Source organism: Syngnathus floridae, chromosome 14 (assembly GCF_059516105.1).
Source record: "Syngnathus floridae isolate MCC-2025c chromosome 14, RoL_Sflo_1.0, whole genome shotgun sequence".
Lineage (NCBI taxonomy): Eukaryota > Metazoa > Chordata > Actinopteri > Syngnathiformes > Syngnathidae > Syngnathus > Syngnathus floridae.
The window spans coordinates 8,119,126-8,131,863 of record NC_142426.1 but is presented as its reverse complement, the minus strand read 5'-3'; the positions used below and the strand labels follow the sequence as shown (position 1 = coordinate 8,131,863).

The following is a 12,738-nucleotide window of genomic DNA, read 5'->3' as shown; positions in this document are numbered from 1 at the left end:
GGGAACATCACCCGCTTTCGAGGCGCTCGTCTTTATAAAAAAAAAAAAAAAAGAAAGAGAAAAAACACAAAACGTCTTCTCCCCACTGCGCTGGCAGTGAGCGTCCATCGGCTCCATGAAAGATGTGTTTTGATGACGGCTGCGTGAGAATTTAATGAGGCAAGATGGGAGCCAGCCTGAAGCTAGGAGGGAGTCGTGGGGGGGGGGAATCCCTCCCGCTCGGCGCCTTTTATGATTCCTTTTTATGGCATTGTGCTGTCGGAATGCGTGTTTTTTGTGTTGTGAATCATAATTCATGATGGCTTGGCACGGATCTGACCCTGACGCGAACCGTTTCATGTCGTAGTTAACGATGATCTACCAATACGTTGCCTTTGTCTGGTAAAAGCGACGTGTTAGCATTGCACCTTGGAACTCCATCTGATTCAAGAGAAACTTAGCAAGGTGGGGTGAAGTCTGAAAATTTCAATCCTCCCTCTCATAATAAACCTTTGCACTCACTCTGTGTGTGTTTTAAAGTCAAAAGTAATCTACCAGTACAATGTCTTTGTCCGTTAATAGAATGCGTTAGCATCATTCCGCCGGATACCGCGACTCATCTCAGAACGCCTGAAGCAAAATGAATCCGATCAAAGGAAAATGAGCTCCTCCTGCTCCTCTTTAACACCCAATTCAAGTCTTCCTCGCAGAGACTATTTGATCAAATACTTGCAAAACAATGCACTCGCTAATGGCTAACAAGCTTTTCTGTCCATTTCCAAACCTTAATGTTTATGTCTGTATACAGGCATCCTTTCTGGCATTCCAGTAACAGGTCTCGGAGAGGTCAATTAACGGTAATGAGGCAAAAATGCGGTTTTCCTCGGAGCCTAATTAGATTCCGCCCGGCCGCCGGGCTCTCGGATGTCCCGCATTAAGAGACTCAACGATGCTATATTTCGTTTTATTCCGACTCCTAAGTGCTAACGCAGAGTCAGCCGGGCGACATCTGTTCGTTCAAGAAAATGATGTCATCGTTCGGGGGTGGGGCATAATATCACCATAATATAGATGTTATGTTACAAAAAAATTGGGAGTATATTATAAGAAAAAAAGGCATAAAACAAAGACAATAAATCTTGCAAAAATATATCCTAAATGTATTATTTAAAAAAACTTTGTGTTTTGAGTGATTCAGTAATGTTCTCTCCAAATGTCGGTAATTTTGGAATATATGTCCAAAAAAAAGTGATGATTTTCCCGGAATTTCCAAAAATATCCTCATTCACAGAAAAAAATTCAAACACCATTAAATTGTAATATTACAAGAAAAAAAATAAGTCCTGAACATTTAGGCATAAAAGGAAAATAGTTAGAATCTTCAGTGAAAGAAAATGTTTTTTTTTAAATGTTGATTTTTAAGTGACCAGTCCTATGGAGAAGGTCTCGGCTCACCGTTTGCCTTTCAAGTGGCCCTGGTGATCCACTTTCTGACAGTGCTCTTAGATCTGCACTAACACCCAATTACCTCCCCCCCCCCCCCGTCTCCTTAAAGACGTCTTAATACAGATTAATGTTAATACTGTCTTTTTCCACACGTATGACATGATCAGAGCGTGTGGACGGCTGGGGAAAAGGGAAAAAAAAGTCTCGGGACTGACCGAGAATTAGGACGAATCAGGTTCGAATCCGTGTTATTATTCAGGATTTGCTCCCTTTTCTACTGCTGATATGAATAAATGAAGGTGTTTCATGCAAATTCCATTAAGTGAAATTGTTCGCACTTGGTTCCTTAAGTGGCCTTTAAGGTCAATTGAGCAGTCGCTGGGGCGAAACGCGGGTTGGGAGTGCCGGCGTCTACAGTATATTTTACGCTGCACTACCATCTTATCGCCGATTGAATGGTTGGTATTTTCAAAAACCCAAGGACGTCCAGAGATCGGATTTTTTGTGGGTTTATTCATGAATGACATAGCTACTCAATTTGGTGTCATTTTTCTTAATTCCGTGAGAGTCTCCGAATATCATATTTGGGGTGAGCACCGACCGGGTCATTTGCATGAGACAGGGCAAAACATTCAAACTCCAACAAGGGTCCAAATAGAAGATGTCTAATGCCTGTCTTTGGTTTCACAGATTGTTCCCTGATGACTGGTCGCCTTGTCACTCGTTCGGGAGGATGAAAGGAGCATTTCCATGTTAAGTGGATGGCTCCCCATTTCCCGTCTTCGTGATGATTGCGAGTGCACCAGAACGACAAAATTAAAACGGACATTTTCCTTTTGCCCAGCTGATTAAAATTCACAAGTCTGTTTTTTGTTTTGTTTTTTTTGTGTGTGTGGTGGGGGTGGAATTGTTTTGGAGTATCCGCGCAAAAAATAAAGTGGGTGAAGCAGATTGAGCGGGGCGCATCTGTGCATAATTTGATTCTTGTCATATCAACAGTGTGGAGGTATGGAAGCGGGGAACATTTTTCAGATGCCACAATGCAAAACATATCTGAAATGGAAGTGAGAATGAGATGTTTGTTTGGGAAAACTCCGCTTTATATGAAAGCCACATCATTATTCATTTTGAAGATCAAGATGGCAATGTGAGTCTATTGATCTGCACTGCGCAGCCAAAATTGACTTCCAAGTTGTCATTTCCCCATAAAATAACAAAATTAATCAAACCGTACTGTAATAATATATGCATATGTATATATGCCTTTTATGCCTTTTATGTATATATATGTGTGTGTGTGTATATGTGTATATATATATATATATATATATATATATATATATATATATACACATATATTTATTGATTGATTGATTGATATCTTTATTTCGAACATCCAAAACAAAAAAGAAAAAAAACAAAACAAATAACACTCTAAAGTGCCACATATAAGTCCATACAACCAAGAAAAAAACAAACCAACAAACAGAAAAAATAAATAAATAATAATAATAATACATAAGTATATATATATATTGGTTTAATGGAAAAAGTGAGAAAGGGGTAGGAATCTAAAAAGCTATGCTTCCTCCTACTCGAGCATTCGTATATATATATATATATATATATATATATATATATATATATATATATATATATATATATAATGTATTTTGTATGTCGTTTTTTTTATTGATATCGTTAAATGTCCCAGGCATTTATCACTATTAGTAATAAAATACTCCCACCTCACTTACACACGACAAACTCAGTTTAAACCCGCACACAACAATGAAGCCGTGAGCGCCTTATAATTCATACAGAGCAAGCCTGGAGCCAAGCAATCAGGAGCCTCTCAGAGGAACGGCTGTCAATCAACCTTGCGTCAACACTGCAAACACAACGCAAAGTGATCAATGCATCCGAAGCCGCCGTTTGTTTGTTTGTTTGTACGAAGAGCCCCCATGGCGCCGCATTAGGGCGAAATTCTGCACGTATTACAAGTGCAGCTGATCATAAATCCGACAGCGTCGCGCATCTCATTAGAACGGCTACGTCGCTCCATACCCTGCCGTCGAATACTAACAAGCACGGAGCGCATGATTTTCAGGGACGTGATACTCCACCAATTAGCTTTAGCTCATTACGACCCCGCCGTTTTACACATGATGAGAATCTTCTATGAGAGACCGAGAGAGGTATCATATCAATCTTTCCCATCGGAAATAATTTGAGTTGTTAGTTGCCCTTAAAAATCTTAATTAGTAGCTCTTAATTTTGCATTCAAACATTTCGAGCTGTTATACAAAAGTGCAAAAAAAGTTAAGCACATCAGAAATGTGTAAATTGTCCCGAAACACCGCTAATATATCGCAGGAATAGTTTACACGCTCCCTCTAGTGGTAAAAGAAAGTATCACTCTCTTATGCAGTTCAGTTGTAAAGCGGATTCTCACTTTTTTACATTTATTAAGAATATAATTAAAGTTTTTACTGTCTATTTTTAATACGAATATCAAAAATAAGACTAACATTTAGAACAAAAATAATGAGATTATGATTCTAATGATATGAAGTAAATTTGCTTAATTATTTGTTAATTTTATTTCACTTGATATTTTAAAATGGTCGCGATTCAATTCTTCATCCCAGGATAGTCATGAACCAAACATGCGAGTTTGAATCCATATTTAAATCTGTAATATAAAAAGTGAGGGACCTCATTAAACAAGCGACGAGTGAAGAATTCGCTGAATCTTAATTGCGCCAAGCTGACCTACAGGCGTCACCTCTGAAAAAGGTACATCATTTTCGCCAACTACTTTGCGCCGCCGCCATAAATAATCAACATGAAAAACAAAACAAAAAAGTCACACAAGTCGCCAAGCCAACAAACATTCCCCCCTCAAAAACCTACAGGTTAGTCATCACCTTGTCACGGCAAAGAAGTTTCTAGACAAGGAGAGCGGCTCGTTATTTTTAATTGGTTCTTCGTCCGTCTATGACAGTTGCCCGGGTCCCCGATGTCAAAAGGGACCTTTGCCATAGACAGGCGTACAAATACGATTGGTGTTGCGGTCTTATAACCCTTTAAACAACGGCTATTTGAGCACATTTAATGGCACAGCACATGCTCAGGACACAAAGTATACGACGATACTCAGGCGTATATTCTTTATCCTCTGCGAAGAACAAGTCATATTACTGAGCAATTGTGACCATCTTCTTCATTTACGTTATTTTTGTTAACATGTGTTATACTACCCCCTGAGGGCCAAGGCACGGCACAACGTCTCAAATACAACTTTGGCCTAATTTTGGTTTTTCGTTGTTTTGTTTGGGTGACCGATTCCACCACAGGAAGGTCAACAATCACCTTCTTCTTTCTCCATGACTGTGATTAGTTTTCCTTTATTTTATTCATTACAATAGATAAGTTGGCACACGGCGTTAAGTATGATTTGGAATCAGACAGCATGTTTATTTGTTTCACACGTGACTGGCATCTGGGCATAAATTGGTGATCGGCTCGTGTTAGTAGATTCGTTTGCGGCTGTTTCTGACAGGCCCAGTCTGAGCGTAACAATCTTACAGCGAGCTGCCAAAGATCTGACCCACAATTTGTTTTTACTCTGTATGAATTATAATTGCATCATGCAGAGAACACTTGCTGGTCTGTGCGCGTTCCCCTGATTCCTTCTATCGAAGCGTAGCGGTGCCAGAAGCCGAGTTGTATTTCTTTCCTTTTGTTCCGTGAGATCCATAGCGCAAAGCTTGTGTGTTGTTTGAAACCTTCATCTCTGCTCCCAGCACGGGTTCTCAAAGAAAAATAAAGTGTTTGGCGGCTCTAAAGAAATACTCGGTGATATGCCTCATATTAATTGGTGGAGGAACAGAACTCGGGAGGGAACGTAAACAACATGCTTCACATACTTTAGGTTCATTTTTATAAGCTACAATATAAATTAGGTTCAAACACACAATTATGAGGGGAAATACAAAAATTGTATCCAGAAACTGACTGTGTCAATAATAACCAGTTCTATTTTCCCTTATATTTTCCCTAGTTTGCGGAGAGGGCAGGCAGGGGAGGCGGAGCCTGAATGTAAAGATTATGAAAAAAAAAAATATTTCTAGAAATTATTTTCCATTTGAGTATTCTAATTCTCAAACATTATTTTTTTTCCACTGGGTTTGCAGTTTAGAAAAAAAAGCGTCATCTACTAAAATGCTAACTCTAGTTATTTCTTCTCAGCGTGGCTCATACTCCTTTCGTATAAAAGACAGCATGTGGCGTCATTATAATGTGATTATTTCAAGATGGCACTTAGGGAGCTATACTGCATATATGTGTTGCCCATGTTGACAGTGGCATTAATTACCCTAGTTATGCATCTCTATTAGTGTGTGGGATGGCGACTTTATGGAATGGGGAGGCGCTTGGGCCCGCTCTCTTTTGTCTTTGACATCACTTCCTCAAAGATTCATTTGCAGCAAGTGATTGATTTAGCCAAATTACGGCCCTCCTCGAACTCCGACAAAGGGACGTGGAATAAAACGGAGGCGCTACGTTCATAGCGTCCTGAATGCTTTTTCTTTAACTTTTTCTTTATCATAAATAGTCACTGTACGGATCTATCATGTGATTGACAAAATGAAGTGCTTTCGTAACACTTCTTTTGGATTTCCATCATTCCAAAGTCACAAAACAGAAGCGGCAACAAGTCATAGCAAACGCAATGGGGAGGGGGGGGGTCTTGAAGTCAACATTTGCATATAAATTGCGGCATTAAGGCGTGACACGGTATTAGCAAATAGCCCGCTCGATCACGCCACAGCTGGCTAATTAATGGCTGTTTTCAAGAGGGGGAAGTCTAATTGCTGGTGGGTGGTCTCATTATGGCCGCAGCGGCTGCTTGACCACAAGCGGCGACACTTAAGTTGGATTCGTGAGAATGCGATAAATAAGAAGCCGGGCGATTAATGACTCATTCGTGACTTTATTTATTGATTCGTCACGTCTTGCTACTCTAATTTCTCGCGCTTGTTGCAGGTACAGTGGTACCTCTACTTACAAACTTAGGAACCTTCTCGAGATACGAACCGCAGCGTCACGATTTTCCGCATCGACTTACGAACCATTTTTCGACTTCCGAACCGACGCACCAAATTATAAGTGGTGGGTTCAATTCTTTTGGCTATATTTGATATTTATCTCATAATATTTTGCAGATACTTGGAATCCTGCTTACTTTGTACATATTATATGTACTATAAAAGATTTTTTTTCCCCACTAACGCAAACATCAATTTGCCTGTCATCTTGTCCATTAGTTGCTGCACTAATGCAAGCTATTATCGTCGTGGGAGGGGGGGGGGGCGCACAAAGTGGAGTGGATATTGCACTTGTAAGCGGACAAGATGGCACCATGACATTTTCTCCCGTTTTCCACGCCGATTGACGAAGGTAGCCATATGGTCAGTATTTATCAAGCGGCTCGGCTGCCATGGTGATTGAATGTGAGCTGAAGGTGAGGCTGCAGACAGCTGAGAGCGGAGTTTGGCCCCCAGGCCTGAGGTCTAGTAGTGGGTTGTTCATCATCACCCCCCCCTTTAAAGGAAGGTCAGCATTCCAATGAATCACACGCTGCAGCAGCCCAAACTTACAGCTTGTTCTCTGTCAGCTTTACTGCGAGAAAGCTGCAGTGTTCAGCAGCAGACTAATCCACACTGCCACCAACCCGCGGGCATCTTTCGAGGGGATTTGAGTAGACCAAGACACTGAATATTCTTAATTCGGGGATGTACGAGTGGCGATGAATGGGCCCTCGGAATCCTGTTTTAACAGTGACACCCACATTAGATGCCGTAAGGAGAAATGACCTGAGTTCTTGGGTTAAAAAAGGAGCCTAAAAAGTTGGGTTGGTCTTTGTTTGATCCAACTTGGGTTATTTTGGACCCAAATGGTTTCAAAGGCTTCAAAGCAAAAAGACAGACTTCTTGGATAGGTGCTTGGCACTTTTTGTGGGTTTACTCCTGATGGCTCATCCTACAAAATCTTAAGTGCTAAGTGTAACTGGTTTCAAAGTTGTTGATTTATTTATTTTATTGAGATTCCTTAAAATGGTCATTTCAAACCACAAGGATGATCTTTTATGTCTTTTCAAGCATGCCTTCTTCAGACTTTTTTGTGGGTGATAAAAATGCCTACTAAATTTCGTCAAGTCTAACCGGAGGGGTGATTCTTTTTCTAAACATTGAGGGGGATGCTACCAAACACAAGTTTGAATTCAAAACTTCAACTGCAGCTTCAAACCAAAATACTTCCTGTCACTTTTTCTACAATAGCTTCTTGAGACATTTTTGTGAATCTGTTCACACAGGACAAATTCCTTTTGCCAAGTCAAACTGTCTTCTGGGTCTGAAAACATGATAGCTGCAACTAAAAAAGTGATTTCAAATGTATCCAACTTGTGTTGATGTCATTTTTGGGTTCCCGCTGAGATTTTTTTTTGTCAAGGAAGCTGATCTGTTTTGAAACATGTCCGTTTTGTCAAATTTAATCTGAAAGGCTCCACTCACAACCGCTTGGCAGCAAGCTTGACAATAACAAGGCCCGCTTACTGGCAGCAGCGTACTTCCGAAGGGATCCTGTCTCCCATCATGTTTGACACGTCCTGGAATACAAAGAAATCCGTCCCGTGGTACACGAATCTGCTCGTCCGGGATGCTGGAAAATGTCCCCTGCAGCCGGCAGCTTGTCAAAGCCAAGGGAACATGACAATAGTTTCCCCTCGTTGTCCCTCTCACACTTTGTCTACCCACTTTCTAATAAGTGGAAAAGTCACAGAGAGGTAGTATTTTACTTTTAAAGGGAATAAAAAAGTGGGAGTGATATGGAGAGGTGTCAGCGCGCCGTCAGTCGTGGTGACATTATCAGACTTGCGCAGGAAGCTTGTTTCTCAGCAGGAGGTAAGTACTCACTACCGCCTCCCAACAAAAATGCTGCTAATCCCCTCAAGGTGCAAGCAGACAGCTTCACAAGCCTCTCCATCATTTTGTTTTTTGGCGTCACATGGACACGTCAACGTTGGAGGTGGCCGTTTGGTCAATTTTGTCCGACTTCCAGCTCATCAGTTCCAACTTTTCCAAAGCAGAAATTGGAAGTGGAAATTGGAAAATTTAGATAGCTATCTATCTAGATACGATAGGGAAGAAAGTTTTTATTTTCATTTATATGCTCCTAGACGAGCTATTGATCAGGCAGCTCTGGCCAACGCTGAGCGCTAGCAACACCCCGCCAGCTGCAGAGATTATGGGGAAAACTGTAATCGAGAACCCTGGCAGGCTAATCTTCCCCCGGCTAACCTCAGCTGACATCATTGATTGGCAGCCGAATGAAGAATTAATGTTAAAGAGTCTCGTATAGATTCTTTTACAAGGGCAACTGCGCATTAAACATGAACGCGATGAAGCTTTTTTTTTTTTTTTAAGATGTCTCGCCCCTTTTGTCTTTGCAGTTCTGTTCTATTATTATATTTAGTTTCAAGTAGCAACTGGTGCACAAATCCAGTCTTTTTGTAATATAAAATTCGATACAGCACAGGAAGAATCAATACTGAATCAACTGAGATACAGTTTAAGGTGTTTAAAGTAGGACTACTGTTTTTGTTAGCAACAGTTAGCCATAGTTGATGTCGTCAAGAGCGGATGACATGTAGGTCACAACATTGTGCTCTGAATACAAACCATTAAGCCCTAAACTTCAAATCTTAAAACCCCAAAACCTTACCCTCTGCTTAACCCCTTTTCCTAACCCTTAATCATAACTGTTACCAGTTAAAATAAAACAAGTAAACTAAAAAGTCTCTTGGAAAAGCTTTAGATTAATCCAGCAATTTGTGAGCTCTCCACATTTATTGGCAGATTTACCAAAATAAACAACTGTGTGAGAAAAGAAGATAAACCACATTGTGATTTAGGAAAGAACCCACTGATGCACAATACCTGCTTAGCTCGGAGAATAATAATTGCACGCCTGTCATTGTTTTTTCTTATTTCTTTCTTTCTTTTAAACTTAATTTTCTCACTGTAGCCCCAAGATAAGGTTGTATCCGAAAGGAGTCATTTAAAGTAGGCCGTGTGTACTCTGTGAGTATGCGGTGGTGGGGGGGCTGAACTGGGCAATGCAGACCGACCTCAGACTGGTCTTCCACTCCCCCATCCTCAAAATAGACTCCAGTATTCTCGGCACTGCAAGTAAGCCACTGCCCCCTGGTGGCCTCTTCAATGAGCCCCGATTCGAGGAGCCAGCATCTTCATTTAATATGTAACAAGAAGCTTCTGTGTTTAGCCAAATTAGGCCTCATGAATTTTGAGCCACATGCACGTCCCCGAACGCTCCCTATAGGCACATGCTTAGTACGTAATCTGTGATTATTGCCCTGAGGCCACAGAGCGTTATGTAAAGGACCAAATCATCCTTTCACTGATGTTTAAGAGTGTGGAAAAGGACTTTTCATGAATAATAGACATAAACAGATCTTGCTTCAAATTTACTGGAAAAGCACACGGTAAAAATTATAAATTATAACTTTGGTTTGACAGTGTCAAGGATTCAGTGGTGTACCTAATGAAACGTCTATTATTAATATTCATGTCGCCACTTTTATTCATTTGCAGCATTTAGAGCTCAAAAAAAGGGCAGTCTTGGATGCAAATGATTTGAAATGCCACTTCATGATTTGCGTAAAGTGTATGACAATTATGCGAGTATTGACATTTTGAAAATGCAAGTCGTAAAAATGTGACATTAATTGTTGTCTTCTTTTTTTTTTAAACAAGACATACAACTAGGTATCATAATACATTAATCTTTTTAGGTTACAATTTAGCGATCATTTCGGACTGCGATACAAAGCTGCGTTCTAACTCGTTTGTCCCACCACAGACAACCTCATCAGCAACATTTTGCATCGCCCCATCATTTTTGGTTACTAGGTTACGCCCCTCATCACAACGGCCGCGGGCAAATTACCGGCGACCCCTTCTCCTTCATATCTCCCTTTGACGATCAACCGGTAATTGGGACTGCGCCCGGCGACCGGCGAGCCTCATGTCTCATAATTGCCTGGCAGTCTCTCGCGCTGACGACTCGTTAACGGCGGCCACCTCTGCGGCCTCCATCTTGACGGCGGTCTTAATTGGAGAGCACGCCGCCGTCAAAAAAAACAACAGCACTGCCACAAGTGCTGCTTTGGCTCCCGTGGCGTCATTTTTGTGTAATGGCAGGCGCACTTCTAAGCATCTTTGAAGGACAACACTCTCGCTCCGTCAGTACAGCCACAACAACACCCTCCCCACTCTCCACCCCCGCAGTACCGCTACACTTTCATCTGCTCAACAATCCGGCATTTGTGCCTCCAAAAGGGACGCTTTTGACTCAAAACAGCGACAGTGGAGCCAATTAACCTTTTGCGGGCGTGTTTATGTGTGTGCATGTGTGAAAGCGAGAGAGCCATTTTTCTAACGACACAAATGGTTTGTTGTGTTGATCACATGGAGGATGTCTTGAGAGATACAACAGAGAGACACTCACCAGAAGATGAGAACCCCTTTCACGCTGTCTGCAAAGCCATCATTTTCCGTGTTGTTAAATGGCACCAATACGGGTATAAAGTAGAGTCGACCGGGCAATTTCCCACCTTTGGAGGTCATAACACTGCCAAAACAGCCAGAACCACTCCTGTTGTTTTACGTTGGCTTTAAAAATAATTTACAGCAATTGTACAACTTTTTACAGGTTCTTGCGTGGGGTGAACGGAAACAACTGGGGGTAAAAAGTCAATCAGGGTATATTGCACTTTTAGGGGTAGTAATTATCATAACTTACTTGTATGTGTAAAATCCTTTCACAATAGCTCAAAAGGATGGAGAGAAAGTTAACTGGGTTATCTTTCCACCTTTGGGGGAAGAAACAGAGGAAGAAGAATGTGTGTAAAGCATTTTGTTTTTCATTTTTGGACCTTTAATCCAGATTACTGTTTGTCATGAACAGCACTTACAAAATACAACATTGATTGATGCTTCAAAAGGGAAGAAGAAAACGTATTCTTCACCATTTTCTCTCTCAAAGCCCGACGGGGGTTTGATGGACACGGCGGCAGATGAGCTGAGGACGGGTAGGCCACGGCGGGAGGTCAGCAGCTCAGCGTTGACCTGAGAAGAAGTCCATTATTCGTCCATCTTGTCTCTCCAACCGCTGCCATTATCCCGCCACTCCAACTTTTGCACTTTGTAGGGAAAGTTTCAGAACTTTCACGTTGAAACGTCTGAGTTCATCTGTGTCCACGGGCGATGTGTGTGTTTGTGGCCAACTTATCTACCATTTTTTGTTGTACACTAATATTAAATAACGTTTTAAGATTAGTAGTTAGCAGTTCGTTCTGAATGCACTTACCTAATTAGACGAACCTGTGAAATGCACCTGGCTTTTTCTTCTTGGTCATAGTTTCTTGTGTTAAATGTTCACTGTGGCTTTCTCCATTACCAAAAAAAACATTTCCAAATACCGTGTATCTGTTTATTTTAATTTTAAAAGCTTTGGGATTCAATAGTGGACTCACCTGACAGCGACGTGACGGATAAATAGTTATAAACCTGGATGCAATAGAAAGAATCCGGTCACGTTTCAAAATAAAATATTTTTTTGCCGCTGTAACCGGAAGTACAAAATGAACCGGAAGTTTATTTATTTTGTAGGGGTCCGCATTGGTTGAGGACCACTTTGTCCTTTTTGCCATGCCTTTAAAGGCCAGCCATAATATTTGCATAATATAACTCAACAGATGCTTCACAATGTGTTCCCACAATGCATCACGATTCAGTGTCAGCGGGGTGAAATTATGACACGGCTGTGAGTGCACACGCAAACTATACTTCATGTAAAATAGGCGGCTGCTCACTATGCAAATTGTCTCCCTTGGGGTTGGATGTATTATGGAATTCTTATTACCTCTCATTGTATGTGTCTAATGAGTGAGTGAAAAGACATTACATCACCATGCAGAGTTATGCAAAGGTGCTTTCTATGCTAATTGGGCCCTTTTCAGATTAGCACCATGTTATGTCTTCCTTACTCAAATGTGCTCACCATATTAAAATTTAAGGCTTGTGTTCTCACCAACTGTCCCCATAGGAAATAACACAGCATTTTTATAAAAAGAACAAAAAAGAAGGACAATAATGATGCACAGCATATTTCTTGCTTAGGTGAAATTGGCTCATTTTCGTGGCAGATCTGTTTCTGCCAAAC

At 41.1% G+C, this 12,738-nt stretch overlaps 1 long non-coding RNA gene across 2 annotated transcripts; it reads right to left on the bottom strand.

The window, feature by feature from the left end:
- Nucleotides 1-7,512: 7,512 nt before the first annotated feature.
- Nucleotides 7,513-12,043, bottom strand: LOC148387489 (uncharacterized). Of its 2 annotated transcripts, none has more exons than XR_015862413.1 (5): nucleotides 11,884-12,043; nucleotides 11,543-11,716; nucleotides 11,317-11,386; nucleotides 11,023-11,145; nucleotides 7,513-8,101 (listed from the first exon to the last, which is right to left on the bottom strand). It is a non-coding gene; the product is annotated as an uncharacterized LOC148387489 (long non-coding RNA). The 2 variants fall into 2 exon arrangements; XR_015862412.1 differs by lacking the exon at nucleotides 7,513-8,101 and adding an exon at nucleotides 8,168-8,252.
- Nucleotides 12,044-12,738: the final 695 nt, after the last annotated feature.